The sequence below is a fragment of the Pleurodeles waltl genome, unplaced genomic scaffold (genome assembly GCF_031143425.1).
Source record: "Pleurodeles waltl isolate 20211129_DDA unplaced genomic scaffold, aPleWal1.hap1.20221129 scaffold_247, whole genome shotgun sequence".
Lineage (NCBI taxonomy): Eukaryota > Metazoa > Chordata > Amphibia > Caudata > Salamandridae > Pleurodeles > Pleurodeles waltl.
In genome coordinates, this window is record NW_027149953.1 from 97,270 (window position 1) to 110,627 (window position 13,358).

The 13,358-nt window shown below is 43.5% G+C and overlaps 9 non-coding genes across 9 annotated transcripts; 2 read left to right on the forward strand and 7 right to left on the reverse strand.

Annotated features, from left to right (window-relative positions):
• Positions 1–218: 218 nt before the first annotated feature.
• On the reverse strand, positions 219–290 carry TRNAA-AGC (transfer RNA alanine (anticodon AGC)). The gene has a single exon. It is a non-coding gene; the product is annotated as a tRNA-Ala (tRNA).
• A 674-nt stretch (positions 291–964) lies between these two features.
• Positions 965–1,037, forward strand: TRNAM-CAU (transfer RNA methionine (anticodon CAU)). Its single transcript has one exon. It is a non-coding gene; the product is annotated as a tRNA-Met (tRNA).
• Positions 1,038–2,354: 1,317 nt separating this feature from the next.
• On the reverse strand, positions 2,355–2,426 carry TRNAA-AGC (transfer RNA alanine (anticodon AGC)). The gene has a single exon. It is a non-coding gene; the product is annotated as a tRNA-Ala (tRNA).
• A 674-nt stretch (positions 2,427–3,100) lies between these two features.
• On the forward strand, positions 3,101–3,173 carry TRNAM-CAU (transfer RNA methionine (anticodon CAU)). Its single transcript has one exon. It is a non-coding gene; the product is annotated as a tRNA-Met (tRNA).
• A 1,316-nt stretch (positions 3,174–4,489) lies between these two features.
• TRNAA-AGC (transfer RNA alanine (anticodon AGC)) lies at positions 4,490–4,561 on the reverse strand. The gene has a single exon. It is a non-coding gene; the product is annotated as a tRNA-Ala (tRNA).
• Positions 4,562–6,627: 2,066 nt separating this feature from the next.
• TRNAA-AGC (transfer RNA alanine (anticodon AGC)) lies at positions 6,628–6,699 on the reverse strand. The gene has a single exon. It is a non-coding gene; the product is annotated as a tRNA-Ala (tRNA).
• A 2,065-nt stretch (positions 6,700–8,764) lies between these two features.
• Positions 8,765–8,836, reverse strand: TRNAA-AGC (transfer RNA alanine (anticodon AGC)). Its single transcript has one exon. It is a non-coding gene; the product is annotated as a tRNA-Ala (tRNA).
• A 2,066-nt stretch (positions 8,837–10,902) lies between these two features.
• Positions 10,903–10,974, reverse strand: TRNAA-AGC (transfer RNA alanine (anticodon AGC)). Its single transcript has one exon. It is a non-coding gene; the product is annotated as a tRNA-Ala (tRNA).
• A 2,066-nt stretch (positions 10,975–13,040) lies between these two features.
• On the reverse strand, positions 13,041–13,112 carry TRNAA-AGC (transfer RNA alanine (anticodon AGC)). The gene has a single exon. It is a non-coding gene; the product is annotated as a tRNA-Ala (tRNA).
• Positions 13,113–13,358: the final 246 nt, after the last annotated feature.

A 13,358-nucleotide genomic window follows, 5' to 3' on the forward strand; every position in this document is an offset into this window, starting at 1 on the left:
TCTATACTAAGAATGCCAAGATAAATCACCACTTTGGTTTCTTATGGAAGCAAGATTATTTTTTTCTATAAACACGGGAAATGAGATAGCCCCATTTCAAAAGGTTTTGCAAGGCAAAGAAAGTGGGGTTCTGGCACCAGCTGCATGACATCTCACTTCCTTACTCATGATGCCAGCCTAGCTATCTGTCAAAAGGCAAGATTAGCATGGCGAAAAGCTGGAGATGCCGGGGATTGAACCCGGGGCCTCATACATGCTAAGCATGCGCTCTACCACTGAGCTACATCCCCACATCCTGTAGAGGGAGACCTTGCTCCACGCATGGAAACCTGGAATTCTATTGAATGTACATTCACCACATAGGACACTGGAATGGGAAGCGTCAGGTGTGGAATTCCATATGATTTACAGCTGGATTTTCTAGCACCGTTTTTTATGGAATAAGGTTGACTCTAGAATGAATAATTCCCCACACACAACAGCTAGATGCAATCGAAAAAAGCCAGAGTATTCAAGGCAACTGGTTCAGGATACATCAAAGAAGGATATGGTTGAGTGCTGTTTCCACATCTTGTGAGATGACTTAAGGTACCCCTGCTCTTTTTGCAGGACACACAGCTATGTTACATTAGCATGTAAAGTGTTGAGATCTAGATGCATCTACGGCTAGGGGCGGCATGTTAATTCTGGGTTTTAGTCCATTTCATTCTCAGTTATGAGGAGGAAAAAATGGCACGATCTTTCTTAGAGAGGTGAATGGTATGCCCTGATTTCTTTTGCATGGCTAAATGTATGGGGTGTGGGTTTAAGCACTGGGAAAGAGCAGTCTTCTGACCATTATAACTGCAGACGATTTTAATCCAGCGAGGCAACCGAAGTGTATTGATATTCCAACATGAGAACAGCATTTTTGCTACCTTCCCTCTTCATGGTGTGTAGACGCATTTGTTAGTGGTTTCAAGCAGCCTTCTTAGCGCAGTAGGCAGCGCGTCAGTCTCATAATCTGAAGGTCCTGAGTTCGATCCTCAGAGAGAGCATTGCAGTGTTTCTTTTGTCAAGAGAAACATCTCAGATTTTCTCCAAATCTGTAAACTATTCCTCCACATTGCATCTTGCTCAGTTTTAAGGAGTTGGTGTCTTTGTAGATTCCCTCTTTCATATCCATGGCCACTCATTGTAGGTGAGTTTTAGCTGGTTCGGCTGCCGAAACATCTACCTTGGTACAATGAAACTGGAAGTCTTCCAAGTGCCTTCATATATTTAGTCAAGGCTTTGGAATGAATTCTGATCTGCAGGTCCTTGTTTATTTCTCTTCCAACATCCCTCAGAAATGACTATGTGGTCAATTTCATTGGAAAGCAGAAGAAGTCTACCCTTCTGTCCTAGCATTTATTTGGAGCTAGGGAAATGTTTCTCAATCAGAGGGGCACATAATGTTTTAACAAGAGAGAAAGCAGCTATGGAAAACAAAAAAGGGGAAACTCCTCCGAGCCGGATTTGAACCAGCGACCTAAGGATTTCTGTTTCTCCACTACAGTCCTCCGCTCTCCCAACTGAGCTATCGGAGGATTGGGCAGTACAGCTTTCCATGCTGCATTCATCTTTCTTTCAATAATGGTTGCGGCGGGAGTGGGCTGGGAGTACTGCAGTCTAATCTTGAAAATCATGAATATGACCTGCAGCTTGCTCTACAAATTGCCACTTCCTAGAGTGCATTCTCAGCTACATCTTATCACCATAAAGGGGGACTGCTTACCTACCTGAATGTGCTGTGCTGGCGTGAAGGAAAGCAGGGGACCTAGAATTAGAAATCCTACAGAAAGGAGTTTTCCTGAAAGGGCATGGGGCCGAGGAATCCACAGCCCTTTGGAAGCATTTCTGGCAAAAGGATGACAGCATGGGAACATGAAGGAAAGGACAGAAAGTTAGGAGAGTCATTACTCCGTACGGAGCATGAAGAACATGCATTTTTAATGCTTCTGTGAAAGGAACTGGAAAAGCAAAACCAGTAGATTAATGGACCATTCAGAAGGGATTAGGATGAAGAAAACATTTTGTTTTTCTTAAACCTTCTGGTAAGAGTCTCTGGTTTAGAGGAAGAATTCAAATAAATGACCAAGACAGCTGTGCCCGTTTTCTATACTAAGAATGCCAAGATAAATCACCACTTTGGTTTCTTATGGAAGCAAGATTATTTTTTTCTATAAACACGGGAAATGAGATAGCCCCATTTCAAAAGGTTTTGCAAGGCGAAGAAAGTGGGGTTCTGGCACCAGCTGCATGACATCTCACTTCCTTACTCATGATGCCAGCCTAGCTATCTGTCAAAAGGCAAGATTAGCATGGCGAAAAGCTGGAGATGCCGGGGATTGAACCCGGGGCCTCATACATGCTAAGCATGCGCTCTACCACTGAGCTACATCCCCACATCCTGTAGAGGGAGACCTTGCTCCACGCATGGAAACCTGGAATTCTATTGAATGTACATTCACCACATAGGACACTGGAATGGGAAGCGTCAGGTGTGGAATTCCATATGATTTACAGCTGGATTTTCTAGCACCGTTTTTTATGGAATAAGGTTGACTCTAGAATGAATAATTCCCCACACACAACAGCTAGATGCAATCGAAAAAAGCCAGAGTATTCAAGGCAACTGGTTCAGGATACATCAAAGAAGGATATGGTTGAGTGCTGTTTCCACATCTTGTGAGATGACTTAAGGTACCCCTGCTCTTTTTGCAGGACACACAGCTATGTTACATTAGCATGTAAAGTGTTGAGATCTAGATGCATCTACGGCTAGGGGCGGCATGTTAATTCTGGGTTTTAGTCCATTTCATTCTCAGTTATGAGGAGGAAAAAATGGCACGATCTTTCTTAGAGAGGTGAATGGTATGCCCTGATTTCTTTTGCATGGCTAAATGTATGGGGTGTGGGTTTAAGCACTGGGAAAGAGCAGTCTTCTGACCATTATAACTGCAGACGATTTTAATCCAGCGAGGCAACCGAAGTGTATTGATATTCCAACATGAGAACAGCATTTTTGCTACCTTCCCTCTTCATGGTGTGTAGACGCATTTGTTAGCGGTTTCAAGCAGCCTTCTTAGCGCAGTAGGCAGCGCGTCAGTCTCATAATCTGAAGGTCCTGAGTTCGATCCTCAGAGAGAGCATTGCAGTGTTTCTTTTGTCAAGAGAAACATCTCAGATTTTCTCCAAATCTGTAAACTATTCCTCCACATTGCATCTTGCTCAGTTTTAAGGAGTTGGTGTCTTTGTAGATTCCCTCTTTCATATCCATGGCCACTCATTGTAGGTGAGTTTTAGCTGGTTCGGCTGCCGAAACATCTACCTTGGTACAATGAAACTGGAAGTCTTCCAAGTGCCTTCATATATTTAGTCAAGGCTTTGGAATGAATTCTGATCTGCAGGTCCTTGTTTATTTCTCTTCCAACATCCCTCAGAAATGACTATGTGGTCAATTTCATTGGAAAGCAGAAGAAGTCTACCCTTCTGTCCTAGCATTTATTTGGAGCTAGGGAAATGTTTCTCAATCAGAGGGGCACATAATGTTTTAACAAGAGAGAAAGCAGCTATGGAAAACAAAAAAGGGGAAACTCCTCCGAGCCGGATTTGAACCAGCGACCTAAGGATTTCTGTTTCTCCACTACAGTCCTCCGCTCTCCCAACTGAGCTATCGGAGGATTGGGCAGTACAGCTTTCCATGCTGGTTTCATCTTTCTTTCAATAATGGTTGCGGCGGGAGTGGGCTGGGAGTACTGCAGTCTAATCTTGAAAATCATGAATATGACCTGCAGCTTGCTCTACAAATTGCCACTTCCTAGAGTGCATTCTCAGCTACATCTTATCACCATAAAGGGGGACTGCTTACCTACCTGAATGTGCTGTGCTGGCGTGAAGGAAAGCAGGGGACCTAGAATTAGAAATCCTACAGAAAGGAGTTTTCCTGAAAGGGCATGGGGCCGAAGAATCCACAGCCCTTTGGAGGCATTTCTGGCAAAAGGATGACAGCATGGGAACATGAAGGAAAGGACAGAAAGTTAGGAGAGTCATTACTCCGTACGGAGCATGAAGAACATGCATTTTTAATGCTTCTGTGAAAGGAACTGGAAAAGCAAAACCAGTAGATTAATGGACCATTCAGAAGTGATTAGGATGAAGAAAACATTCAGTTTTTCTTAAACCTTCTGGTAAGAGTCTCGGGTTTAGAGGAAGAATTCAAATAAATGACCAAGACAGCTGTGCCCGTTTTCTATACTAAGAATGCCAAGATAAATCACCACTTTGGTTTCTTATGGAAGCAAGATTATTTTTTTCTATAAACACGGGAAATGAGATAGCCCCATTTCAAAAGGTTTTGCAAGGCGAAGAAAGTGGTGTTCTGACACCAACTGCATGACATCTCACTTCCTTACTCATGATGCCAGCCTAGCTATCTGTCAAAGGCAAGATTAGCATGGCGAAAAGCTGGAGATGCCGGGGATTGAACCCGGGGCCTCATACATGCTAAGCATGCGCTCTACCACTGAGCTACATCCCCACATCCTGTAGAGGGAGACCTTGCTCCACGCATGGAAACCTGGAATTCTATTGAATGTACATTCACCACATAGGACACTGGAATGGGAAGCGTCAGGTGTGGAATTCCATATGATTTACAGCTGGATTTTCTAGCACCGTTTTTTATGGAATAAGGTTGACTCTAGAATGAATAATTCCCCACACACAACAGCTAGATGCAATCGAAAAAAGCCAGAGTATTCAAGGCAACTGGTTCAGGATACATCAAAGAAGGATATGGTTGAGTGCTGTTTCCACATCTTGTGAGATGACTTAAGGTACCCCTGCTCTTTTTGCAGGACACACAGCTATGTTACATTAGCATGTAAAGTGTTGAGATCTAGATGCATCTACGGCTAGGGGCGGCATGTTAATTCTGGGTTTTAGTCCATTTCATTCTCAGTTATGAGGAGGAAAAAATGGCACGATCTTTCTTAGAGAGGTGAATGGTATGCCCTGATTTCTTTTGCATGGCTAAATGTATGGGGTGTGGGTTTAAGCACTGGGAAAGAGCAGTCTTCTGACCATTATAACTGCAGACGATTTTAATCCAGCGAGGCAACCGAAGTGTATTGATATTCCAACATGAGAACAGCATTTTTGCTACCTTCCCTCTTCATGGTGTGTAGACGCATTTGTTAGCGGTTTCAAGCAGCCTTCTTAGCGCAGTAGGCAGCGCGTCAGTCTCATAATCTGAAGGTCCTGAGTTCCATCCTCAGAGAGGGCATTGCAGTGTTTCTTTTGTCAAGAGAAACATCTCAGATTTTCTCCAAATCTGTAAGCTATTACTCCACATCGCATCTTGCTCAGTTTTAAGGAGTTGGTGTCTTTCTAGATTCCCTCTTTCATATCCATGGCCACTCTCATTGTAGGTGAGTTTTAGCTGGGTCGGCTGCCGAAACATCTACCTTGGTACAATGAAACTGGAAGTCTTCCAAGTGCCTTCATATATTTAGTCAAGGCTTTGGAATGAATTCTGATCTGCAGGTCCTTGTTTACTTCTCTTCCAACATCCCTCAGAAATGACTATGTGGTCAATTTCATTGGAAAGCAGAAGAAGTCTACCCTTCTGTCCTAGCATTTATTTGGAGCTAGGGAAATGTTTCTCAATCAGAGGGGCACATAATGTTTTAACAAGAGGTAAAGCAGCTATGGAAAACAAAAAAGGGGAAACTCCTCCAAGCTGGATTTGAACCAGCGACCTAAGGATTTCTGTTTCTCCACTACAGTCCTCCGCTCTCCCAACTGAGCTATCGGAGGATTGGGCAGTACAGCTTTCCATGCTGCATTCATCTTTCTTTCAATAATGGTTGCGGCGGGAGTGGGGTGGGAGTACTGCAGTCTAATCTTGAAAATCATGAATATGACCTGCAGCTTGCTCTACAAATTGCCACTTCCTAGAGTGCATTCTCAGCTACATCTTATCACCATAAAGGGGGATTGCTTACCTACCTAAATGTGCTGTGCTGGCGTGAAGGAAAGCAGGGGACCTAGAATTAGAAATCCTACAGAAAGGAGTTTTCCTGAAAGGGCATGGGGCCGAAGAATCCACAGCCCTTTGGAGGCATTTCTGGCAAAAGGATGACAGCATGGGAACATGAAGGAAAGGACAGAAAGTTAGGAGAGTCATTACTCCGTACGGAGCATGAAGAACATGCATTTTTAATGCTTCTGTGAAAGGAACTGGAAAAGCAAAACCAGTAGATTAATGGACCATTCAGAAGTGATTAGGATGAAGAAAACATTCAGTTTTTCTTAAACCTTCTGGTAAGAGTCTCTGGTTTAGAGGAAGAATTCAAATAAATGACCAAGACAGCTGTGCCCGTTTTCTATACTAAGAATGCCAAGATAAATCACCACTTTGGTTTCTTATGGAAGCAAGATTATTTTTTTCTATAAACACGGGAAATGAGATAGCCCCATTTCAAAAGGTTTTGCAAGGCGAAGAAAGTGGTGTTCTGACACCAACTGCATGACATCTCACTTCCTTACTCATGATGCCAGCCTAGCTATCTGTCAAAAGGCAAGATTAGCATGGCGAAAAGCTGGAGATGCCGGGGATTGAACCCGGGGCCTCATACATGCTAAGCATGCGCTCTACCACTGAGCTACATCCCCACATCCTGTAGAGGGAGACCTTGCTCCACGCATGGAAACCTGGAATTCTATTGAATGTACATTCACCACATAGGACACTGGAATGGGAAGCGTCAGGTGTGGAATTCCATATGATTTACAGCTGGATTTTCTAGCACCGTTTTTTATGGAATAAGGTTGACTCTAGAATGAATAATTCCCCACACACAACAGCTAGATGCAATCGAAAAAAGCCAGAGTATTCAAGGCAACTGGTTCAGGATACATCAAAGAAGGATATGGTTGAGTGCTGTTTCCACATCTTGTGAGATGACTTAAGGTACCCCTGCTCTTTTTGCAGGACACACAGCTATGTTACATTAGCATGTAAAGTGTTGAGATCTAGATGCATCTACGGCTAGGGGCGGCATGTTAATTCTGGGTTTTAGTCCATTTCATTCTCAGTTATGAGGAGGAAAAAATGGCACGATCTTTCTTAGAGAGGTGAATGGTATGCCCTGATTTCTTTTGCATGGCTAAATGTATGGGGTGTGGGTTTAAGCACTGGGAAAGAGCAGTCTTCTGACCATTATAACTGCAGACGATTTTAATCCAGCGAGGCAACCGAAGTGTATTGATATTCCAACATGAGAACAGCATTTTTGCTACCTTCCCTCTTCATGGTGTGTAGACGCATTTGTTAGCGGTTTCAAGCAGCCTTCTTAGCGCAGTAGGCAGCGCGTCAGTCTCATAATCTGAAGGTCCTGAGTTCCATCCTCAGAGAGGGCATTGCAGTGTTTCTTTTGTCAAGAGAAACATCTCAGATTTTCTCCAAATCTGTAAGCTATTACTCCACATCGCATCTTGCTCAGTTTTAAGGAGTTGGTGTCTTTCTAGATTCCCTCTTTCATATCCATGGCCACTCTCATTGTAGGTGAGTTTTAGCTGGGTCGGCTGCCGAAACATCTACCTTGGTACAATGAAACTGGAAGTCTTCCAAGTGCCTTCATATATTTAGTCAAGGCTTTGGAATGAATTCTGATCTGCAGGTCCTTGTTTACTTCTCTTCCAACATCCCTCCGAAATGACTATGTGGTCAATTTCATTGGAAAGCAGAAGAAGTCTTCCCTTCTGTCCTAGCATTTATTTGGAGCTAGGGAAATGTTTCTCAATCAGAGGGGCACATAATGTTTTAACAAGAGGTAAAGCAGCTATGGAAAACAAAAAAGGGGAAACTCCTCCAAGCTGGATTTGAACCAGCGACCTAAGGATTTCTGTTTCTCCACTACAGTCCTCCGCTCTCCCAACTGAGCTATCGGAGGATTGGGCAGTACAGCTTTCCATGCTGCAGTCATCTTTCTTTCAATAATGGTTGCGGCGGGAGTGGGGTGGGAGTACTGCAGTCTAATCTTGAAAATCATGAATATGACCTGCAGCTTGCTCTACAAATTGCCACTTCCTAGAGTGCATTCTCAGCTACATCTTATCACCATAAAGGGGGATTGCTTACCTACCTAAATGTGCTGTGCTGGCGTGAAGGAAAGCAGGGGACCTAGAATTAGAAATCCTACAGAAAGGAGTTTTCCTGAAAGGGCATGGGGCCGAAGAATCCACAGCCCTTTGGAGGCATTTCTGGCAAAAGGATGACAGCATGGGAACATGAAGGAAAGGACAGAAAGTTAGGAGAGTCATTACTCCGTACGGAGCATGAAGAACATGCATTTTTAATGCTTCTGTGAAAGGAACTGGAAAAGCAAAACCAGTAGATTAATGGACCATTCAGAAGTGATTAGGATGAAGAAAACATTCAGTTTTTCTTAAACCTTCTGGTAAGAGTCTCGGGTTTAGAGGAAGAATTCAAATAAATGACCAAGACAGCTGTGCCCGTTTTCTATACTAAGAATGCCAAGATAAATCACCACTTTGGTTTCTTATGGAAGCAAGATTATTTTTTTCTATAAACACGGGAAATGAGATAGCCCCATTTCAAAAGGTTTTGCAAGGCGAAGAAAGTGGTGTTCTGACACCAACTGCATGACATCTCACTTCCTTACTCATGATGCCAGCCTAGCTATCTGTCAAAGGCAAGATTAGCATGGCGAAAAGCTGGAGATGCCGGGGATTGAACCCGGGGCCTCATACATGCTAAGCATGCGCTCTACCACTGAGCTACATCCCCACATCCTGTAGAGGGAGACCTTGCTCCACGCATGGAAACCTGGAATTCTATTGAATGTACATTCACCACATAGGACACTGGAATGGGAAGCGTCAGGTGTGGAATTCCATATGATTTACAGCTGGATTTTCTAGCACCGTTTTTTATGGAATAAGGTTGACTCTAGAATGAATAATTCCCCACACACAACAGCTAGATGCAATCGAAAAAAGCCAGAGTATTCAAGGCAACTGGTTCAGGATACATCAAAGAAGGATATGGTTGAGTGCTGTTTCCACATCTTGTGAGATGACTTAAGGTACCCCTGCTCTTTTTGCAGGACACACAGCTATGTTACATTAGCATGTAAAGTGTTGAGATCTAGATGCATCTACGGCTAGGGGCGGCATGTTAATTCTGGGTTTTAGTCCATTTCATTCTCAGTTATGAGGAGGAAAAAATGGCACGATCTTTCTTAGAGAGGTGAATGGTATGCCCTGATTTCTTTTGCATGGCTAAATGTATGGGGTGTGGGTTTAAGCACTGGGAAAGAGCAGTCTTCTGACCATTATAACTGCAGACGATTTTAATCCAGCGAGGCAACCGAAGTGTATTGATATTCCAACATGAGAACAGCATTTTTGCTACCTTCCCTCTTCATGGTGTGTAGACGCATTTGTTAGCGGTTTCAAGCAGCCTTCTTAGCGCAGTAGGCAGCGCGTCAGTCTCATAATCTGAAGGTCCTGAGTTCCATCCTCAGAGAGGGCATTGCAGTGTTTCTTTTGTCAAGAGAAACATCTCAGATTTTCTCCAAATCTGTAAGCTATTACTCCACATCGCATCTTGCTCAGTTTTAAGGAGTTGGTGTCTTTCTAGATTCCCTCTTTCATATCCATGGCCACTCTCATTGTAGGTGAGTTTTAGCTGGGTCGGCTGCCGAAACATCTACCTTGGTACAATGAAACTGGAAGTCTTCCAAGTGCCTTCATATATTTAGTCAAGGCTTTGGAATGAATTCTGATCTGCAGGTCCTTGTTTACTTCTCTTCCAACATCCCTCAGAAATGACTATGTGGTCAATTTCATTGGAAAGCAGAAGAAGTCTACCCTTCTGTCCTAGCATTTATTTGGAGCTAGGGAAATGTTTCTCAATCAGAGGGGCACATAATGTTTTAACAAGAGGTAAAGCAGCTATGGAAAACAAAAAAGGGGAAACTCCTCCAAGCTGGATTTGAACCAGCGACCTAAGGATTTCTGTTTCTCCACTACAGTCCTCCGCTCTCCCAACTGAGCTATCGGAGGATTGGGCAGTACAGCTTTCCATGCTGCATTCATCTTTCTTTCAATAATGGTTGCGGCGGGAGTGGGGTGGGAGTACTGCAGTCTAATCTTGAAAATCATGAATATGACCTGCAGCTTGCTCTACAAATTGCCACTTCCTAGAGTGCATTCTCAGCTACATCTTATCACCATAAAGGGGGATTGCTTACCTACCTAAATGTGCTGTGCTGGCGTGAAGGAAAGCAGGGGACCTAGAATTAGAAATCCTACAGAAAGGAGTTTTCCTGAAAGGGCATGGGGCCGAAGAATCCACAGCCCTTTGGAGGCATTTCTGGCAAAAGGATGACAGCATGGGAACATGAAGGAAAGGACAGAAAGTTAGGAGAGTCATTACTCCGTACGGAGCATGAAGAACATGCATTTTTAATGCTTCTGTGAAAGGAACTGGAAAAGCAAAACCAGTAGATTAATGGACCATTCAGAAGTGATTAGGATGAAGAAAACATTCAGTTTTTCTTAAACCTTCTGGTAAGAGTCTCTGGTTTAGAGGAAGAATTCAAATAAATGACCAAGACAGCTGTGCCCGTTTTCTATACTAAGAATGCCAAGATAAATCACCACTTTGGTTTCTTATGGAAGCAAGATTATTTTTTTCTATAAACACGGGAAATGAGATAGCCCCATTTCAAAAGGTTTTGCAAGGCGAAGAAAGTGGTGTTCTGACACCAACTGCATGACATCTCACTTCCTTACTCATGATGCCAGCCTAGCTATCTGTCAAAAGGCAAGATTAGCATGGCGAAAAGCTGGAGATGCCGGGGATTGAACCCGGGGCCTCATACATGCTAAGCATGCGCTCTACCACTGAGCTACATCCCCACATCCTGTAGAGGGAGACCTTGCTCCACGCATGGAAACCTGGAATTCTATTGAATGTACATTCACCACATAGGACACTGGAATGGGAAGCGTCAGGTGTGGAATTCCATATGATTTACAGCTGGATTTTCTAGCACCATTTTTTATGGAATAAGGTTGACTCTAGAATGAATAATTCCCCACACACAACAGCTAGATGCAATCGAAAAAAGCCAGAGTATTCAAGGCAACTGGTTCAGGATACATCAAAGAAGGATATGGTTGAGTGCTGTTTCCACATCTTGTGAGATGACTTAAGGTACCCCTGCTCTTTTTGCAGGACACACAGCTATGTTACATTAGCATGTAAAGTGTTGAGATCTAGATGCATCTACGGCTAGGGGCGGCATGTTAATTCTGGGTTTTAGTCCATTTCATTCTCAGTTATGAGGAGGAAAAAATGGCACGATCTTTCTTAGAGAGGTGAATGGTATGCCCTGATTTCTTTTGCATGGCTAAATGTATGGGGTGTGGGTTTAAGCACTGGGAAAGAGCAGTCTTCTGACCATTATAACTGCAGACGATTTTAATCCAGCGAGGCAACCGAAGTGTATTGATATTCCAACATGAGAACAGCATTTTTGCTACCTTCCCTCTTCATGGTGTGTAGACGCATTTGTTAGCGGTTTCAAGCAGCCTTCTTAGCGCAGTAGGCAGCGCGTCAGTCTCATAATCTGAAGGTCCTGAGTTCCATCCTCAGAGAGGGCATTGCAGTGTTTCTTTTGTCAAGAGAAACATCTCAGATTTTCTCCAAATCTGTAAGCTATTACTCCACATCGCATCTTGCTCAGTTTTAAGGAGTTGGTGTCTTTCTAGATTCCCTCTTTCATATCCATGGCCACTCTCATTGTAGGTGAGTTTTAGCTGGGTCGGCTGCCGAAACATCTACCTTGGTACAATGAAACTGGAAGTCTTCCAAGTGCCTTCATATATTTAGTCAAGGCTTTGGAATGAATTCTGATCTGCAGGTCCTTGTTTACTTCTCTTCCAACATCCCTCCGAAATGACTATGTGGTCAATTTCATTGGAAAGCAGAAGAAGTCTTCCCTTCTGTCCTAGCATTTATTTGGAGCTAGGGAAATGTTTCTCAATCAGAGGGGCACATAATGTTTTAACAAGAGGTAAAGCAGCTATGGAAAACAAAAAAGGGGAAACTCCTCCAAGCTGGATTTGAACCAGCGACCTAAGGATTTCTGTTTCTCCACTACAGTCCTCCGCTCTCCCAACTGAGCTATCGGAGGATTGGGCAGTACAGCTTTCCATGCTGCAGTCATCTTTCTTTCAATAATGGTTGCGGCGGGAGTGGGGTGGGAGTACTGCAGTCTAATCTTGAAAATCATGAATATGACCTGCAGCTTGCTCTACAAATTGCCACTTCCTAGAGTGCATTCTCAGCTACATCTTATCACCATAAAGGGGGATTGCTTACCTACCTAAATGTGCTGTGCTGGCGTGAAGGAAAGCAGGGGACCTAGAATTAGAAATCCTACAGAAAGGAGTTTTCCTGAAAGGGCATGGGGCCGAAGAATCCACAGCCCTTTGGAGGCATTTCTGGCAAAAGGATGACAGCATGGGAACATGAAGGAAAGGACAGAAAGTTAGGAGAGTCATTACTCCGTACGGAGCATGAAGAACATGCATTTTTAATGCTTCTGTGAAAGGAACTGGAAAAGCAAAACCAGTAGATTAATGGACCATTCAGAAGTGATTAGGATGAAGAAAACATTCAGTTTTTCTTAAACCTTCTGGTAAGAGTCTCGGGTTTAGAGGAAGAATTCAAATAAATGACCAAGACAGCTGTGCCCGTTTTCTATACTAAGAATGCCAAGATAAATCACCACTTTGGTTTCTTATGGAAGCAAGATTATTTTTTTCTATAAACACGGGAAATGAGATAGCCCCATTTCAAAAGGTTTTGCAAGGCGAAGAAAGTGGGGTTCTGGCACCAGCTGCATGACATCTCACTTCCTTACTCATGATGCCAGCCTAGCTATCTGTCAAAAGGCAAGATTAGCATGGCGAAAAGCTGGAGATGCCGGGGATTGAACCCGGGGCCTCATACATGCTAAGCATGCGCTCTACCACTGAGCTACATCCCCACATCCTGTAGAGGGAGACCTTGCTCCACGCATGGAAACCTGGAATTCTATTGAATGTACATTCACCACATAGGACACTGGAATGGGAAGCGTCAGGTGTGGAATTCCATATGATTTACAGCTGGATTTTCTAGCACCGTTTTTTATGGAATAAGGTTGACTCTAGAATGAATAATTCCCCACACACAACAGCTAGATGCAATCGAAAAAAGCCAGAGTATTCAAGGCAACTGGTTCAGGATACAT